Here is a 19834-nt window from a genome sequence, read left to right as displayed (position 1 = left end):
AAGAGTTAGATAATAATTAATTTTCTAAATTTGGTGAAAGTCACTAAGTAACAGCATGAAAAATTCCACAAACTCAAAGCAGAATACAAAGAAAATGATGTCCAGAAACATTATAGTAAAACTGCTGGGAGAGGATAATCTTAAAGGCAGCCATTGATTTTATAAAAAACAAACAAACCAAAACGTTTTCAATGCAACAGTAAGACAGACTATTAAGCAGAAATGATGGAAGCCAGAAAATAATGGAATCATAACTTTCAAAAGCTGGAAAAAAAAATAGCTGCCAACTTTAAAGTCTACACATTTTAGAATACACCCTTTAAAAATTAAGATAAAACTAAACTAAACAAAACTAAATTAATAAGTGAGAGGTCTTTAGGCAAAGGGAAAATAATTTAAAACAGAAATATGGCAGATAAGAAAGAAACCGAAATCAATATGACAGTATAAAACAATAATAATAATGTTACGTGGTGTTTAAACTATATGTAGAATTAAAGTAGACAACAGCAGACAACAACAATAACATAAAAGGTGGTAGGTGGTAAATGGAGTTCTAAGATCTTAACATTATACAGAAACTGGTAAATGTATTCATTTATACTAGACTCTATTAAGTAAAAGCAACATGTTTTAGCCCTAGGCTAACAACTAAAACAATATATAACTAAAAGCTAATTTTTAAAAATATAAAATGTTAAATAAACCTTGATTCAATAAACAATACACTTCTAAACAAAACATTGGTCAAAGAAGAAAACGTAGTAGAAATTACAAAACACTTAGAACTAAATGGAAATGGAAATGCATCATACCAAAACTTGTGAGAGGCAGCTAAAGACTTGCTTAGAGGAAAAATTATAGCCTCAAATGCATGTTTTAGAAAAAGTAGAAAGGCATAAAATCAATATCTTTCACTCACCTCAAAAAGTTAAAAGAAAAAAACTGAAAATAAACCCAAAGAGAGTAGAAAAAAGGAAATAAAAAGAGAGAAATTAATAAAATGGATTAAAAAATATAATAAAGAAAAATAAACAAGAACAAAGAAAAAACAAAAACAACTACCACAATACACAGGAAGAAATAGAAAATGTAAATAGTCATGTATCTACCAAGGAAACAATCTGTAATTAAAATCTTTCCTGTGAAGAAAACTCTCAGGCCTCACAGAGGACTCAGTGAAAACCAGGAACCAAGTAGATCACTCAAGCAGTGATTCTCCAAGGGCCTAGAGAAGTTCAAAAAATAATTTGATAGCAATAACATGAAATAATACAGTGGTAAAAGAAAAACATAGACAAAAATAAAATTGATTTCTGAATTTGTCCTTTATTAATGTACTTGTGAAGTAATGTGTTTTTTAGATTCTGTACAGAAAATAATTGCTTTTAAAATCTTTTCTGCTTCTCATCTAACGCACATATGACTTTTTGTTTTTCTATTTTGAGAACAAGTTTACAGCTAGCAAAAGTAGGCTGGCTGAACTTTTTTAAAATATCTTTATAATTGTGAGGTGTTTTAAAATACTACAATAGGACATCTGTTTCAGAAGAGGAGAGGTTGATGGCGATAAGAGTGCCAGGGGCTATGCATAAAATTATATATTTCCAAGGGAGCAGAACAAGAAGAAATGTTCATGTGAAAGTAAGTAAGTTATATTTAACAATCTCCATATTGATTTGCAGTAAGTATTTCCATTTTTACCTAAAGGCTTTCAGCTACCATTTTGTGAAAATGTATTATAAATAGCATGGGTTAATTAAAACTCAGATTTAGCCAGCTATTAGGCTGACTTGAAGAAATTCACTCTTTAATTCTTTCATCCTGCCTGGCTCTGTTCTCAAAAGTGGACGTGAGTTTACACTGGCAATCACATGCTCCACACCAGAAGTGCTACAATCCTTGCTTATTTTAAATACAGGAATTTTGGATTAAATAGAAGACACTAACTCTAACATGTTGAGCGTTAGTGTCTGGGTAAATCAGATTCTCCTGCCCTTAATTTTTTAGATTTTGAATATATCCAATATTTTTGGCTAAATACCACTCACTATGCTTCCATAACTGCATTTTTTTAATAAATACTTCTGTTCTGGTTGATATGTTTAAATCTTTTGTGAACTGCATATCAATAAAACAGCAATTGAGCAATAACTTCCATTATATTAATTTCATGCAATGTGAAATTAATTTATATTTTATTGACAGCCTCACTTAAAATTAATTTGATTTTTTTAAAGTTATAGGATGATCTCTTGGATTTTCTTTCAAGAGGATATGCACCATCCATGTGATGAAGCTAGCCGATAAAAATCTAGATTTACAAAAAAGCCAATTAGAAAGTGGCATCCACATTAAAAATGTAACCAAACTTGGGACCTGTTTAATATCTTGTGCCCCTTATGCTTTTACAATATCTTGTGATTTATCAAAATGTGATTTTACCTACTACATTTCTGAAATATATATAGTATGATGAGTGTCCATTGGTCATCTTAATTAAATAGCCAAAGAAAAGCATTTGTTTGAGTGTGGCCAAGATGGTGGTGTAGGAAGACTCTGAGCTCACCTCCACCCACATGCACACCAAATTTACAACTAACTACAGAGAAACTATCTATGAGAACAACCTGAGAACTTGCAAGAAGATTTTCCATAATATAAAATATAAAGAAGAAACCAGAATGATACGGGTAGGAGGGGCAGGGATGCAATATAGTCAAGACTCTCACCCCCAGGTAAGTGACCCACAAACAGGAGGATAATTGCAATTGCAGAGGTTCTCACCAAGTAGCAAGGGATCCAAACTGCACATCGGGCTCCCTAGCCCAGTGGACCTGCATCAGGAAGGCAAATCCCCAGAACATTTGTCATTGAAAGCCAGCAAGCTCTGCTATGAGAGATCCAGAGGGCTATAAGAAATAGAGGTTCCACTCTTAAAGGGCATGTACAGAATCTCACACATTCCAAGTTCCAGTGCAGAGGCAGTAATTTGAAAGGAGCCTGGGTCAGACCCACTTGCTGATCTTGAAGAGTCTCCCAGACTGACAGGAGACTCCCCCTGGGGACATAGATACTGATGGCAGCCATTTGTGGGAGCTCATTCTAGGACACTGTTGCTGGCAAGTGCCATTTTTGAGCCCTTACTCTGACCTTTTTGAACGAGGAGCTAACCCACCAGCAGGTGGGCCAGAAGCAGCCCCAGTTCAATGCCCAGCCCACCTATGGGCCAACACCAGCCCAGGCTAACTCAGGCCTTGTACCCAGCCATTCAGGCACCTTGCCTCATCTACCAGCAGGCTGGCAACCACCACATAAGGCATGGCTTGGCAGTGTCCAAGCCAAGGGCCAGTTGTGCCTACTACTACACCCATAATAGTCAGCCCCACCACAAATGAAGGACTCATGCAGCCCATAAAAGGGCATGTAGCTCTGGTGAGTGGAGAGGAGTGTGCTGCTGGGCCCCATAGGATATCTCCTGCATAAGGCCACTTCTTCAAGATCAGAAAATGTGAATGACCTACTAATATACAGAAATAAACACAGAGAATTAGGCAAAATGAGGTGACAGAGGAATATATTTCAAAAGAAAGAACAAGATTAAACCTCAGAAAAAGAACTAAAGGAAGTGGAAATAAGCAATTTACCAGCTAAAGAGTTCAATTTAATGATCAAAAATCAGGAGAAAATGCGTGAACACAGAGAGAGTTTAACAAAGAGTTAGAAATATAAAGATGAACCAAACAGAGCTAAAGAATACAATAACTGAAACAAAAAATGCACCACGAGGAATCAACAATAGACTATACGATACAGAGAAATAGATCAGCAAACTGGAAGACAGAGTAGTGGAAATTATCCAAGCTCAACAGAAAAAATTTTGAAAAATGAGAATAGTTTAAGAGAACTTAGGGATAACATCAAGCATAGCAACATTAACATTATAGGAAACCCAGAAGGAGAAAAGACAGAGAAAGGGACAAAGAACTTATTTGAAGAAATAATAGCTGAAAACTTCTCTAACTTGGGAAAGAAAACAGACATCCAGGTCCAGGAATCACAGAGAGTCCCAGACAAGATGAATCCAAAGAGATCCACACCAAGAAACACTGTATTTAAAAAGGCAAGTTTTCCCTTTTTTAATGGCTGAGTAATATTCCATTGTATATATATATATCTATACCACAATTTCTTTATCCATTCATCTATTGATACACAGTTAGATAAGTTCCACATCTTGGCTATTGTAAGTAATGCTGCAATGGACATCGGAGTGCATATATCTTTTTTAATTAGTGCTTTTGTTTTTTTCTGGTAAATACCCAGAAGTGAAATTCCTAGATCTTATGTCAGGTCTATTTTCAATTTTCTGAGGAACATGGACACTGCTTTTCATAGTAACAATACCAGATTATAATACCAACATCAGCGCACAAGTGTTCCCTTTTCTCCACATGATTAGCAACACTTGTTTTCTGTCTTTTTGGTGATAGCCATGCTGACATGTGTGAGGTGGTATCTCGTTGTGGTTTGATTAACATTTCCCTGAAAATTAGTGATGTTGAGCATCTTTTCATCTGTTGGCCATCTGTATGTCTCCTTTGGAAAAATGTCTACTTAGGCCCTCTGTCAATTTTTTTGATTGGGTTCTTTGTTTTGTAATTTGAGTTAGATGAGTTCTTTGTGTATTTTGGATATTAACCATTTATCAGATACATCATTCACAAATATCTTATCCCATTCAGTAACTTACCTTTTCATTTTGTTGATATTTCCTTTGCTGTGCAAAAGCCTTTTAGTTTGATATAGTCCCATTTGATTATTTTGCTTTTGTTGCCCTTGCCTGAGTAGACTGATCCAAACAGTATTGCTAAGACTGACATCAAAGAGTGTGCTGCCTATGTTTTCTTCTAGTAGTTTTTTGATTCAAGGTTTTACATTTAAGTCCGCAATCAATTTAGGGATTATTTTTGTATGTAGTATGAGAGAGTAGTCCAGTTTGATTCTTTTCATGTAACTGTCCAATTTTCCCAGCATCATTACTGAAGAGGCTGTCTTTTCCCCATTTTATATTCTTGCCTCCTTTGTCATAGATTAATTGATCTAATAAGTGTGAGTTTATTCCTGGGCTCTCTATTCTGCTCCATTCATTGATCTATGTATCTGTTTTTGTACAAGTACCATACTGTTTAGATTACTGTATCTTTGTAATATAGTCTGAAATCAGGGAGCATGACACCTCCAGCTTTTTTCTTTTTCTCAAATTTTTTTGAGAGCCTTTCCTGTTTCTATTTTAAAAACGTAGAATTACTTATTCTAGTTCTGTTGAAAAAATGCCATTGGTATTTTGATAGGGATGGCATTAAATCTGTAGATTGCCTTGGGGAGTATGGTCATTTTGACAATATTAATTCTTTCAATCCATGAGCATGGTATACATCTTCCCATTTGTGTCATCTTCAGTTTCGTTCATCAGTGTCCTATAGTCTTCCAACTACAAGTCTTTTACCTCCGTCATTAGGTTTATTCCTAGATGTTTTATTCTTTTTGATGCAGTTGTAAATGAGGTTTTTTTAAATTTCTCTTTCTGATAGTTCATTTTTAGTGTACAGAAATGCAATAGATTTTTGTATATTAATTTTGTATAATGAAACTTTACTGAATTCATTTATTACTTCTAATAGTTTTTTGGTGACATCTTTAGGGTTTTCTATATATACTATCAGGTCATCTGCAAACAGTGACAGCTTTACTTCTTCCTTTTCAATTTGGATTTCTTTCATTTCTTTTTCTTCTCTGATTGCTGTGGCCAGAACTTCCAATATTATGTTGAATAAAAGTGGTGAGAGTGGGCATCCTTGTCTTATTCCTGATCTTAGAGGAAATGATTTCAGCTTTTCACTGTTGAGTATGATGTTGGCTGTAGGTTTGTCATATAGGGGTTTTATGATGTTGAGGTATGTTTTCTCTATACCCACTTTGTTGAGAGATTTTATCATAAATCGATGCTGAATTTTGTTTAAGGCATTTTCTGCATCTATGTAGATGACCATATGATTTTTATTCTTCACTTTGTTAATGTGGTGTATCACATTGGTTGATTTGTGGATATTGAGCCATATTTGCATCCCTGGCATAAACCCTACTTGATCATGGTCTATGTTCCTTTTCATCTATTGTTTAATTCTGTTTGCTAATATTTTGTGGAGGGATTTTGTATCTATGTTCATTAGTGATATTGGCCTGTAATTTTCTTCTGTTGTTGGTGTTTCTTTGTCTGCATTTGCTATCAGGGTGATGCAGGCCTTATAAAATGAGTTTGGAAGCATTCCTTCCTCTTCAATTTTTAGGACTAGTTTAAGAAGAATAAGTGTTAACTCTTCTTTAAATGTTTTATAAAATTCCCCAAAACCAGTCTGGAGAAAGGACAGCCAGAAATAGCTGATCACGAACATTACATTACCCTCTTCAAGAAAAAAAAAAAAAATGCAATAAAGTGGTCAAAGAAATCCCTTTAAAATTACCTATTCAAAATAATTGTTCATTATTCTATTTTAACTGAAAATTGTGTCCTTTAAGAATTAAAAAATTGAGGGTCAAAATGCCCCCTGCACTGTTGCAGAAAGAGATGCAGAACACTGAAAGAACTTCCAGAAAGTCATTAGTTGCATTTCAGTTTTTTAAAAATTAAAACCTGTTTTTTGGTTGTTGTTTGGTTTTTAAAATTTGCTTAACTTTTATTGGCCTGTGAGTGACTTGGTTAGTTCATTGACACAAGAAGTGTTTGTGTGTGTGTATCTGCACATGTAATATGGATCTTTACAAACAAATTATGTGCACCATCTGTGTTTCTACTTTGTCTTATAAGCTTATATGATGATCATATATTATTTTTTATCTCACTCCAATTCTGAAAACAGCATTTCTGTTTTCCTCACAGTCAAAAACAAAGACCACAGTAGATATGCAATAAAAACCCTATCTAAACAATCCAAATTATGAAGGAATTATAGTAACATTCTATTCCTAGACCAAAAATATATTAAAAGTTTAACCTACATTATAGTTTTCCCTCATATTACTCATCCTAGAAAGTAGTTTTACTTTGAATTCCCCTGTTCTCTGACAACTGTGTTTACCTAAAGGATGTTCTTGCCAAATTATTTGTTGCCTTTTGCTGTTTAAAGTTGCTTTCTTCTTACATCCAGTGTTCTGAATTAATCTATTCATTCCTTTACTTCAGCTTATAGCCTCTATTTCACTCACTTTTCTGCTCCTTTGTTTTTTGCATTTCTGGTTGGATTTAAAGGATTTTAAAACAAACAAAAACTACAGGTTATGTTACTGTATTCTTTCTTTTAGCAAAATCATGTTTGCTAAATGCAAGGAAATGTGGATTGGGACATTTAAAACCCTCTTTATGCCTATATTATTACATCAGCATCCTAGCTCTTCTCCATTCAATCTACCTGCAGCCTTCCGCCAAAAGTGCTCTTTTAAGCACTTCTTTCTATCATGTCACTTTTTGTGGGGGAAGTCTATACTAGCTGACTCTTCACTGCCAGACTTCCCTTGGCCATCATCCTGAGAATCGTCTGTCTCTTAATTTTCCAGGTCCCATACTTCTATCTCTTATATCCTTCAGTGAAAAATCATGCAGGACAGATGATTTTTCAAGAGCTTGAATAATCTAAATAGTACTATAATTTCTAGGAAGGATATTTTTTCCCTCATAATTTTGAAAGTATTTCTTCATTTTTCTTCAGTTCAGTTTCTTTGAGCAATCCATGGCATTCTTAGCCCTAGGTTGAAAATATGACATATCATCAACCTAGATTTTTTCAGAATCTTCTATTTCCTAATAAATCTTAGTGTGGGTCTTTTTTTTATTATTATTCTGGACACTTGATAGACCCTTTAATCTGGAAATTTATGTCCTTGTATTGATTATTTGAAATTTCTTCCAGTTTTCCTGTCCTCTATAATTTCTCTTGAGTGAATGTTGCCTTCCAAGGACTTCTTAGAACCTAGATTGAGCTACAAGTTTTCATATCTTTTTTCCTTATCTATTTCTCTGTGTGTCATTCTGCTTTCTTAGGTGTTTCTTCAACTTTGTCTTGTGTTTAATTTTAATTTGGAGTATTATATTTTTAACACTCATGTGTTTTCTGCTTCTCAATATTATTCTTTCCAGCATCCTATTCTAATACTATGGATGCAGTGAATTTTGTCTCTCTGAGGATATTAACTCTAGGAGTTTGTTTTGTTTTGTTTTTTTAAGATTTTTTTTCCTTTTCCCTTCATTGTATTTATTTCCCTTTTCCTGTTTACTTGTTATAGTCTCTAGTCAATGAAGGAGGCTTTTACTGATTATTTCTTGGAGATCCTTGGCTATCAGTTCATGTTTAAGGTGAGGTTATAAACAAGGATGATTGGAAGTTCTCCATGCAGGGGGAAGTGAAGAGGAGAGAATATGAGGTGTGGGGAGGAAAGGAGCTGTCAGTTAATGGTTTTCACCAGCGAGTGACTAGGCAAGAAGACGGATTTCTTACTGGGATTCCTCCAAATATCAGAATGCCCGGGTCCTTTCAGTTTCTCCAGAGAAAGATTCTCCCGTCTCCTGCCTGGGAAGTAGATGTCTGAGAACCAGAGTCCTGGGAGCAGACAGTTGGGGGTTGTGTGACTCACCAGCCATGTAAAGACTTCACTTGATTCCCTTTTTTTCAGCCCAGCAGCTCAATCCTGCTCCCTATCTCTCTAAGTCAAGAACTAATCTGGTGGGCTTCCCTGGTGGTGCAGTGGTTAAGAATCTGCCTGCCAATGCAGGGGACACGGGTTTGAGCCCTGGTCCAGGAAGATCCCACATGCCGCAGAGCAACTAAGCCCGTGCACCACAACTACTGAGCCTGCGTTCTAGAGCCTGCGTGCCACAATTACTGATCCCACGTGCCACAAGTACTGAAGCCCACGTGCCTAGAGCCTGTGCTCCACAACAAGAGAAGCCACCACAATGAGAAGCCCGCGCACCTCAACGAAGAGTAGCCCCCGCTCGCTGCAACTAGAGAATGTCCACGTGCAGCAACGAAGACCCAACGCAACCAAAAATAAAAAATAAGTAAAATAAATAAATTTATTTAAAAAAAAAAACTAATCTGGTGTAACATCCCTGTAGTCATAAATCCCCAGGGCTCTGCACCTGTGGAGGAGAAGTACTCACCTGCCCTCCAGGAGGGAACTACACAAAACCCCAATTCACCCTCCCAGTTTTAGCCCCATGACTTTTGCATTATTTGGTGTCTCCATCTCGCGAGCCTTTGCTGGGTTCTGCAGGAAAAACTCAGCTTCCTCTCCTATGCGATCCCTCCTGTAGACCCTTTCAGCTGCAACTTTCTTTCAAACCAGTTAGAAATCCTCTAATTTGTACCTTCCAAAACTTGTTGTCATCTCTCACCTGCTATTACCTCCTCTCTCTGCCTCTTCATCATTTTGGTTTATTCATCTTTTTGGTTTACTCTCTGTTTTATTCCCATGCCATTAGTTTAGTAGGATTTTGAAGAGGAGCAGATACAAACACTTGTGTTACTTCTGCTTTGTTTACCCAGGAGACAAATACAAATTTTTAATTAAAACTATTAAAAAAGCAAATCGCAAGCTCTTTGGGGACAGTTGACCCACAGCACCTATTGCAGGAAAGGGAAGACAGGAGTTAGTAAGAACTTCATTTATTTTGAGAGGAGCTTACAGGTTAAATATTCACAGAAAGTGTACTGGTATTTCACAAACTAGAACAAAGGATTTCTTCCTTGCTGTGATAGAGCCTCCTTCCGGAGACATTTACGGTAAATTTGACCAGACCTTCCTCCCACTCATTCTTCTATTTGTTTTCATTTCAGATAAAAAAAGAAGAACGTTTTGTTTAGTCTTTTTTTTCTGCAGACATGAGTATGGGTGGGAAATGGAAAGGGGGTTCTGTTACCATTATTCACGTGGGTAGAAGTGGCCGGGGAACCTACACAAGTGTCCTGCCAAACCACAGCCTACGTGCGACGGAGCACAAGACTTTTTTCCACGTATCCGGTACCAGATAAGTGTAGGATACGTTAAAGATGTTCAAGTTCGACTGTTGTAAGGGACAGCGGAGGACGGAGAAGGGCACATTTTTCAACGATTTGTTTTTGCCCCGAAATTCACCACAACCTTGGCTTCTTCAGAGCCTGACACTGAGGCGCTCCACAGCTGGAGGAATGTGGTTTTAAGTTTGCCCAGTGAATGGTACTTTTCTCTACTCGCGGCCCTCAGAGTTCGATGTCAGAGATGCCTGAACCCTTCATCTAAATAAACAGACCCAGTTCTTGCTGGAGGAGTACATCTGAGTGATGTCTAAGAAATAGATCCCCCCTCCACATACCAATTTCACCATGAATTCCTGTATATGGGACCCTCTTCTCACGGAAGGGGTTTAGCTTATGACAAGGTGTGGAATCTGTATTATATAACTCCTCATTTAAGAGTCAGTAAACAAAGATCTTTTCAAGAAAATTTATACAAAAATCTGATCAAATGAGCATTCTTGGACTTATAATTAACATTCCAAAAAGAACCACAAATTCTGCTGTTTCTGCCTCAGCCCCAGTCCCACCTCATCCTTTCATAAAAACATCACAGTAAGCAGTAGCTAGCTAAGAGAAAGAAAAGGAGAGAAAAAGATTAGGTAATTTTCCATGCTCACAATAAAATCATCTTAAAGGATATGGAGAATGAATAAGCTACCTGCTGTTAAATATTTTAACTAGATTTTATGAAGATCATATTTGGGGAGAAAAAATGTTTTTTTTTCCCATAAATTTTTAAACTCCAACACATTAGGAGAAGGAGAAGCATCTGGCATTTGTTTGCTATCAACTTTGTGCCAGGAACTTTGCTGTTCCTTTGTACAGATTATCTCATTTAATATTCACAGCAACCCAGTAGAATAGGTGTTAATCTGCCTCTTTTACAGATGACAAAACTGAGACCTAGTTTCTAGGGTTACTCAGTTAACACGAGATCTAGCCAGGATTTGAACCTAAGTCTTTTTGAGTTTGAATTATGTGGGAGACCGCATGGTATGTGGTAAAAATCACAGATTCTAGATCAAGATTGCCTATGTTTGAATTCTAATTCTACCTTTTCTAAATGACCTTAAGTAAGTTGTTTCAATTCTCTGTGCTTTAATTTTCTCATCAATAAAATGGAGAGGATAAAATTAATAATCTCACAGGAACATTGTAGAAATTAATGAAGTGAGACCTGCAAAGTCCTTAAGATCAGTGCTTTGCAAATAGTAGGCTTTCACTAAATGTTAACTATTATTATTGCATTATCTACTTCCATGAAAATATTTCTCTTATTATTTCTAATAGGCAAAAAAAGTTTTCATAAATAGACCCAATAAGAGGCATTTTCATCTCCCAGAATTTCACTTGATACAAAACAGAAGTTGAATTTGCCCAGACATTCAACCAAATTGGAAGTTACACATAAACTTAATCATCTTGTTCATTTATACATCCCAAAGGACTTCCAATAACTCTTTCCTAAAATTTCAAGTATTTTTATTGGACCTTGACACACATATTTTGATATTTTAAAATCTGAGGCCTAAGAGCTCGTTAAGAAATAGAGTTGGCTGACTTTATGGGTAGAAACTACTTTTAGTAACCATATTAAGAAGGGGAAAAAAGGCTAAAGTCTCAAGTATTGACTCTTAGACTTGGGAAGGACCATGGTAGACAAAATAGGACAGTGAAGTTAAGTTCATGCTCTTAATTACTTCTTTGCTTAATGATTGACAGATTCAAAGTGTTTCTACACACGTATTTCAAGAGATCTTTATATTCCTAACATCACTATCTGTTCTCTGCTTCTAGTGATGTCAAGCTCATTGCTTTGAGGAGGGGAAAATTGAGGAAATTAATCTTTGAAATTTTCCATATCAGGTCAAAGTCGATCAGAGATTTTAAAGAAAATATATTTTATGAATTCTGCTCTTCTCTCTGGATGCTGAATTTCTTGGAATTCATTAAATTGACTAAGCATTTACAGTCTTCAGACCATTTTTCCAACCCGTAGAATGAAACTGTTCATAAAGCTCTCAGGGTCCCATAAATATTCAGCATATGCCATTTTAATGCAGCCTCCAGGTTAATTAGTGCACAATGGGATAGTGTAATAGGTGGCATGAAAACAGGGAAAAAGGAAAGAAAACAAAGCAGTAGTTTTTAAAGGATTTTCTGCCACAAAAATGTGCTTACATATACATGTATTTCTCTTATAAGATTAAAGTAAGCAAGATGTACTCTTACAGAACATCAGATCAGGTGTCTTCTGTTTGTTTAAGTGGTTTAGTTTTAAGGAAAACAAGACAAAACAAAATACTTCTCAGTTGTCATTTTACTTTTATAAATATCTTTTTTGAAATTTAAAAGAAATATAAATGCTTTAAATTGTATATATACTTACTTACATAGTGTGCATGTGTCCAGAAATTGATGCCCCAGCTGGATGAAGATAAACGTGGACCCAGGTGAGGAACTATTTCGATGAAAGGAGTTGTTGAGGAAGGCAGGGGAGTTTAGATAACAGCGGGAGAGAATCAAAGAGCCAGCGATGGCAAATCCTCAACACTGATCTTTAAGTCTCTTCTGCCTCTCACACTCAACTACCTTTTCCCCACATACACAACAGCGTACGAAACCTGCCCAGGGTTTTTCATCACACAATGAATCTGGGTATTCCTTCAAAACACAGTATAAGAGAATCTTGCTTAAATATTTTTGGATCCAAAGGTATACCTTTGGATCAAAAGGTATACCTTTATTGTTTTGGATCCAAAGGTATACCTTTATTGGTTGTGTTTTCTCAACCAGTTTTGGTTGAGAAGGTCTGCCTTGCCTCTAAATTAACACATCTAGTCTCCCAGATTTTCTTGCAACTTTTTATTTTGCATGTTTTAGTTGCTAATCTATGTGGAATTTATATTTGTGTGTGCTGCAAGATAAGGGCTCAATTTTCTTTTATCTCATGTGAGTAGCCAATTATGGCACCATTTAGTAACTAAGTACTCATTTCCCACTGAACTGAAATACCAACTTTAACACATATTAACTTCTTGTACATAATGGGAAATATTTCTGCTGTATCTATTTTATACCTTCTACTTATATTCTCTTCTTATATTAATATTTTATTGATTTGATCACAGAGTTTTTTTAACGTTTTTATTGGCGTATAATTGCTTTACAATGGTGTGTTAGTTTTTGCTTTATAACAAAGTGAATCAGTTATACATATTCATATATCCCCATATCTCTTCCGTCTTGCATCTCCCTCCCTCCCACCCTCCCTATCCCACCCCTCTAGGTGGTCACAGAGCACCAAGCTGATCTCCCTGTGCTATGCAAGTGCTTCCCACTAGCTATCTATCTATTTTACATTTGATAGTGTATATATGCCCATGCCACTCTCTCACTTTGTCCCAGCTTACCCTTCCCCCTCCCCATGTCCTCAAGTCCATTCTCTAGTAGGTCTGTGTCTTTATTCCCACCTTGCCCCTAGGTTCTTCATGACCTTTTTTATTTTTTTAGATTCCATATATATCTGTTAGCATATGGTATTTGTTTTTCTCTTTCTGACTTACTTCACTCTGTATGACAGACTCTAAGTCCATCCACCTCACTACAAATAACTCAATTTCATTTCTTTTTATGACTGAGTAATATTCCATTGTATATATGTGCCACATCTTTATCCATTCATCTGTCAATGGACACTTAGGTTGCTTCCATGTCCTGGCTATTGTAAATAGAGCCGCAATGAACACTGTGGGACATGACTCTTTTTGAATTATGGTTTTCTCAGGTTATATGCCCAGTAGTGGGATTGCTGGGTCGTATGGTAGTTCTATTTTTAGTTTTTTAAGGAACCTCCGTACTGTTCTCCATAGTGGCTGTATCAATGTACATTCCCACCAACAGCGTATGAGGGTTCCCTTTTCTCCACACCCTCTCCAGCATTTATTGTTTGTAGATTTTTTGATGATGGCCATTCTGACCCCTGTGAGGTGATACCTCATTGTAGTTTTGATTTGCATTTCTCTAATGATTAATGATGTTGAGCATTCTTTCATGTGTTTGTTGGCAATCTGTATATTTTCTTTGGAGAAATGCCTATTTAGCTCTTCTGCCCATTTTTGGATTGGGTTGTTTGTTTTTTTGTTATTGAGCTGCATGAGCTGCTTGTAAATTTTGGAGATTAATCCTTTGTCAGTTGCTTCATTTGCAAATATTTTCTCCCATTCTGAAGGCTGTCTTTTCGTCTTGTTTATGGTTTCCTTTGCTGTGCAAAAGCTTTTAAGTTTCATTAGGTCCCATTTGTTTATTTGTGTTTTTATTTCCATTTCTCTAGGAGGTGGGTCAAAAAGGATCTTGCTGTGATGTATGTCATAGAGTGTTCTGCCTATGTTTTCCTCTAAGAGTTTGATAGTGTCTAGCCTTACACTAGGTCTTTAATCCATTTTGAGTTTATTTTTGTGTATGGTGTTAGGGAGCGTTCTAATTTCATTCTTTTACATGTAGCTGTCCAGTTTTCCCAGCACCACTTATTGAAGAGGCTGTCTTTTCTCCACTGTATATTCTTGCCTCCTTTATCAAAGATAAGGTGACCATGTGTGCATGGGTTTATCTCTGATCAGAGAGATTTTTAACATGTTAGTTACATCTAAGGAAAACAAGTAAATATTTAAATTTAAAGAAACATTTTTCTATATTTTTCTCTCCATATCAGATATAAACATTGGTTGATTTGGTATAGCTTATGTATTCTTCAGTGATTCCACACATGGAAAAGTCAATAACTAAACTCATTTTTTACAAACCAATGCCAATCATAACATTAGTTTCAAATAAATAGAATACCCAAGCTTGGCATCTGGCAATACCTTAAATGCAAAAGTATTTAAGGTATATACATGTCTCTCTGCTTTCAACCCCAGACTCTACTTTGTGATACTAATCTACACTTTGATTCCTAAGAACTAAGATTCTAATACAGCATAAGTACTAATGCTCTGACAATAATTCTGTCCCACATTAAACTGAGATATTGCTTCCTCAGGGATCATATTTCCTAAACCAGTGGGCCTGAAGAAACCCAGGCCTGAGAAAACCCCCTGCTCTCCTGTAGAAATATATTCCAGATACAAATGAGCGACAAGTTCTAGAATTATGCTCTGCCTGGGAGAGATAAGTCTGTTGAGTCAAATTTCCACATTCATGTAGTTAGAAAATTGTCATCAAAGCAATTAAATGCTAATTGGTTTGATCTAAAGTACAATGTGTTTCAAACACTTTGTTATACGCATACATAAACTTTGATAATATTGTCTCTATCTTTCACAATTTAGGCATGCAGTGCTTCAAAAGGGGAAATTTTCCAGCCTGATGCCCAAATTAAATTCTTCTTCAACACAAAGCTCTTACATCCAGCTTGTCAGAACAATCAGAAGTACACCACATACAAATTAGACAGAATTCCAGAGCTCACCACTTCTTCCTTCGTAGTGTAGAATTTTAAAAACAGTAACAATGATACTAATGTGCATGTATATACACATATACATATATATTTGTGTGTTAGCATCCTACCTTGTTCTGAAGTGGAGTGATGGCATTAAACAAAGTTATAGAAAATAAAGCAAGATAGCGTAAATTGGAAATAAATGAGAAAGAAAAAATAAACTTAGGAATGAAGCAAATATAAAACTTCGTGTCACAAATTTGTACACATGTGGTACCAATAGACAATAAAGGTGCACTAAGATTTCTCGAAAATAATACTACTACTTCGTATCTGTAGTACTCTTATGTAGATTATCTCACTAATGGCCTTGTGCCTGCAATGCAGGTGAGATAATCCACTACTCAAATGTAGATTCCAACACGCAGGACATCATGGGACATAAAGCTTTAAGCCTCACAAAATAGAGTGTATGCCATGAACAGCCCTCAGATTTTTCTTAAAGAGTGCTGTGGAAGCATCATGTTTTAGGAACCAAAGGGAATATTTGCAAAAGCATAATGACTTACTGAATGCTTGCTATAGTCTAGGCACTTTTTTATCTAAATAATTTATTACTGATGAGGATCTAAGCCAGTTATCAATGGACTTATTTGGACTATGAGAAAACTAAAGACTGGCAAAATGAAAGAACGCACACAAGATTGCACAGCTAGAAAGACTTACCTTTAGAGCCCAGCACCAGCGCTCCTTCCACTGCTATGTCAACCTCAAAATAGTCAAGTTAATGGCTTGTTTTAGACTTGGGGTCACCATGAACTACTAGCAATCCAAAGTCTAAGTTCAAAAAGGGCTGTAGTGCTCCCCTGGTGGTGCAGTGGTTGAGAATCCGCCTGCCAATGCAGGGGACACGGGTTCGAGCCCTGGTCTGGTAAGATCCCACATGCCGCGGAGCAACTAAGCCCGTGCGCCACAACTACTGACCTGCGCTCTAGAGCCCGTGCGCCACAACTACTGAGCCTGCGCGTCTGGAGCCTGTGCGCCGCAACAAGAGAGGCCACGATAGTGAGAGGCCCGCACACCGTGATGAAGAGTGGCCCCCACTCGCCGCAACTAGAGAAAGCCCTCGCACAGAAACAAAGACCCAACACAGCCAAAAATAAATAAATTAATTAATTAATTAATTTAAAAAAAATAAAAGGGCTGTAAATTAAATATAAAGTCCCTTATAATTGTGTCTATTGTTTGGGTACAACGGATTGTCTATTCTAAGCTTATTTTATACTTGGGTTTAATTTTCTAATCCAATTACTTTAGTATGCTTAGTAAACATTTTACTTAAAAGGACATGCAATGAATGTCTATAGTAATAATGATAAAAACTATAGTTTAGAGTCCTTTCCAACATTGACATTCTATAATTACATGTCCTTGAATATTATAAAACAGTTTACATAAATCTCAACACGACTATTAGGTATGTTTTGTATATTTCATACAAATTTCAGGTTTTCAGATCAAAAAATAATTAAAGTGAGGTTTTTCTAAAATGCATTCAAGTCTCCTGATGTTCATTTGCCTGACAACAAAGGAGAATAAGAATTTCCAAAGTAAATTTTTGTAATTGGTATCAAAATGACTCCAAAACTATAACAGACAACTTTCTCTACCTCAGTGACCAAAGCCATCCAACATATAAAAACAAGCAACCATTTAATTATTATTTTTGGCAAAATAACTAAAAAGAACTTAAGGAAGGTTTAGGTTTTGTTGATAGGTTTTTAAAAATCCATGAGTGAAAAAGTTAATGAAAGTAATCAAATGAGTCAAGAATGTAAATATATTGAGGTAGATTAAAGTAAATATCACATCAAATACATAGTACAGAATGTTCTAAAGGAACAGAAGAATTACTATGCAAACTAGAAAGACAAAACTCTTGGGGTAAAATAAGGGAAAGTTATATTATCAAAATATCTGTATTTCATAATGAAAAGAAGTTGTGAGATCAATTAATTCTGCCTTCTAATAACTGTAGAAGAGATAATTAATATTCTGCTGAAAATTAAACTGGAAGTTTTTGGTCCTGAATTTGAGCTACCGTGTCTCACATCCTAAATCCAAGTCCTCAAATCTCACTCCATGCTGAGAAATCATAAAAGTTAGGATAAAATATTTCCCTTTGACAAATACATTTAAACATCCATCTGCCACCAAAGCAAGCAAAGCTACATTTGAAAATTAAGCATGACACATAGAGCTCTTACTCATGGAACCTTCTGTAAAACTCCACCTCCTAGTGGAGGTGGCCGTGTTAGACAGAGTCTCCCATGGACATTGGCTCTCAGGGTGAGGCAGGCACTCAGAGAAATCATCAAGAAGCAACACTTAAAGGAATTAGAGGTTATCTTAGACCAAAACCCTCATGGTAGAGTTGAGGACACTGGAACTGGAGGGTTTAAGTGACTCATCCCAGGTTACATAATCACCAAGTACAGAGCCTGAACTTGAACCCATATATCTCAACTTCCAGTCTGGTCTTCTTTCCACACTCACCTTCTGAGTTATGGTTCCATGGAAACAGCTCCAGACTACAAATCACAAATTGTTGCCAACTTTACTTTGATCATCAGGAGTGAAGAATATAATTCTAGAGAAAAGGTAAGACACAGCCGCACTCACAGTCATGTTCACTATATTGGTCTCTATTGCTGCTGTAAGAAATTACCACAAACTGAGTGGTTTAAGTCATAAATTTATTATCATATAGTTCTGTAGGTTAGAAGTCCAACACAGGTCTCACTGGGCTAAAAGCAAGGTGTCAGCAGGGCTGCATAACTTTCTGGAGTTTCTAGGGGACAGTCTGTTTTCTCGCCTTTTCCAGCCCTTAGAGATTGTCTCCATATATTGGCTCGTGGTCCCCTTCTCCATTTCCAAAGCCCACAACACTGCTTCTCTCTGGCCATTCTTCCACGGTCACATCTCCCTCTTATTCTGACCATAGCAAGGAATGATTCTCTATGTTTGATTCTTGTGATTAGATTGGTCCCATCTGAATAATCCAGAATAATCTCCCCTGGAGGAAGGGGAAAACTTGTTACTAGTCCCTCCCCAGGGAGAGTTTTGATTTTAAATCAGAAGTCTTGAGAATCTTTCAGATGCCATATTTAACATTGACTGAGGGTCCTTTGGTCTTCAGTCCAGAAACCTCTACTCCTGGGCCTCCATGATTCCCTGACCTTTACCTTCCTCTCTCTACTCTCCAGCACTTACAGAAAGCAAATAATTATATCCAGTTGAAATTCAACAAAATCAGTAGATTCCAAGAATGTAGAATCTCAAGGGGAATTCACAGATGGTGTAATTCAATCCCATTTCCTCTCCCTGATTTTTCAAATAAACAAACTGTGACCAGAAGTTTAAAGTCCTTTCTAGAGGCCATTCTGTTGGCGAAAGTGCCAGAGCTTGAACCCAGGTATGGGACAGGGTTCTTTGTAAAGCATGATGTTTTTATCAGTCAGTCCTCCAAATCTTTTGGGTTTTATAATAATGTCTTTATCTTTGTTTCAGTCAAGGATCCTTTGGCTACAAGAAACAGAAATTGCTCAGACTAAGTCAGGTTAAAAGGATGAGGGGCTCTCACAAATCTAGGGCATGGCAGACACTTCCCAGCATCATGGGAACCTGGGAGGGAGGGCCTGAAAGCCTTCAGGCTCTTGTGGGGCTAATGGTCCCTCCCTCTGATCCCCTCTAATGCCCTCTAAAGCATCCCTACATCTGCTGCCTTCACTTACTCATACTCCAATGAAGCACATGGTACAAGGTCATCACCTCCAATCTCCTCAACCCCAACTGTCTGCTTCCTTTTGTGTTCCTTATTTCTAAGTTTTACAAAATGAGATCTGATCAGAGAAGATCAGCTATATTGGGGCATAGCTTTTTCCTCTAGGAACACACAGAAGTCCAGTGGTCACTTTTGGTTCAGTGGCCACATATGCTTGGTGGGTAGTAAGTTAAGCAACAGAGGAAAGATGGATACGACAGGAATATTGATTTATATCCCTAGAACAACTTTTACTTGACACATTTTTCCCTTTTAGATTTGGAGACCAAATCTTCTTCAAAGATTAGTTTCTGCATTTGCCCAAATTTACATTTGTATGCTGAAAGACTGAGTAGGTTCAATTCACTGCAGCCTAGTAAGACGGACCCCCAGGTCAGAGACTAGGAACCAGTGGATTACCCAGCCCTCAGGGCCAGAGACTTGAGGATGCCCTGA

The sequence above is a fragment of the Balaenoptera ricei genome, chromosome 12, assembly GCF_028023285.1.
Source record: "Balaenoptera ricei isolate mBalRic1 chromosome 12, mBalRic1.hap2, whole genome shotgun sequence".
Lineage (NCBI taxonomy): Eukaryota > Metazoa > Chordata > Mammalia > Artiodactyla > Balaenopteridae > Balaenoptera > Balaenoptera ricei.
Note: the sequence above shows the minus strand (reverse complement) of the source record.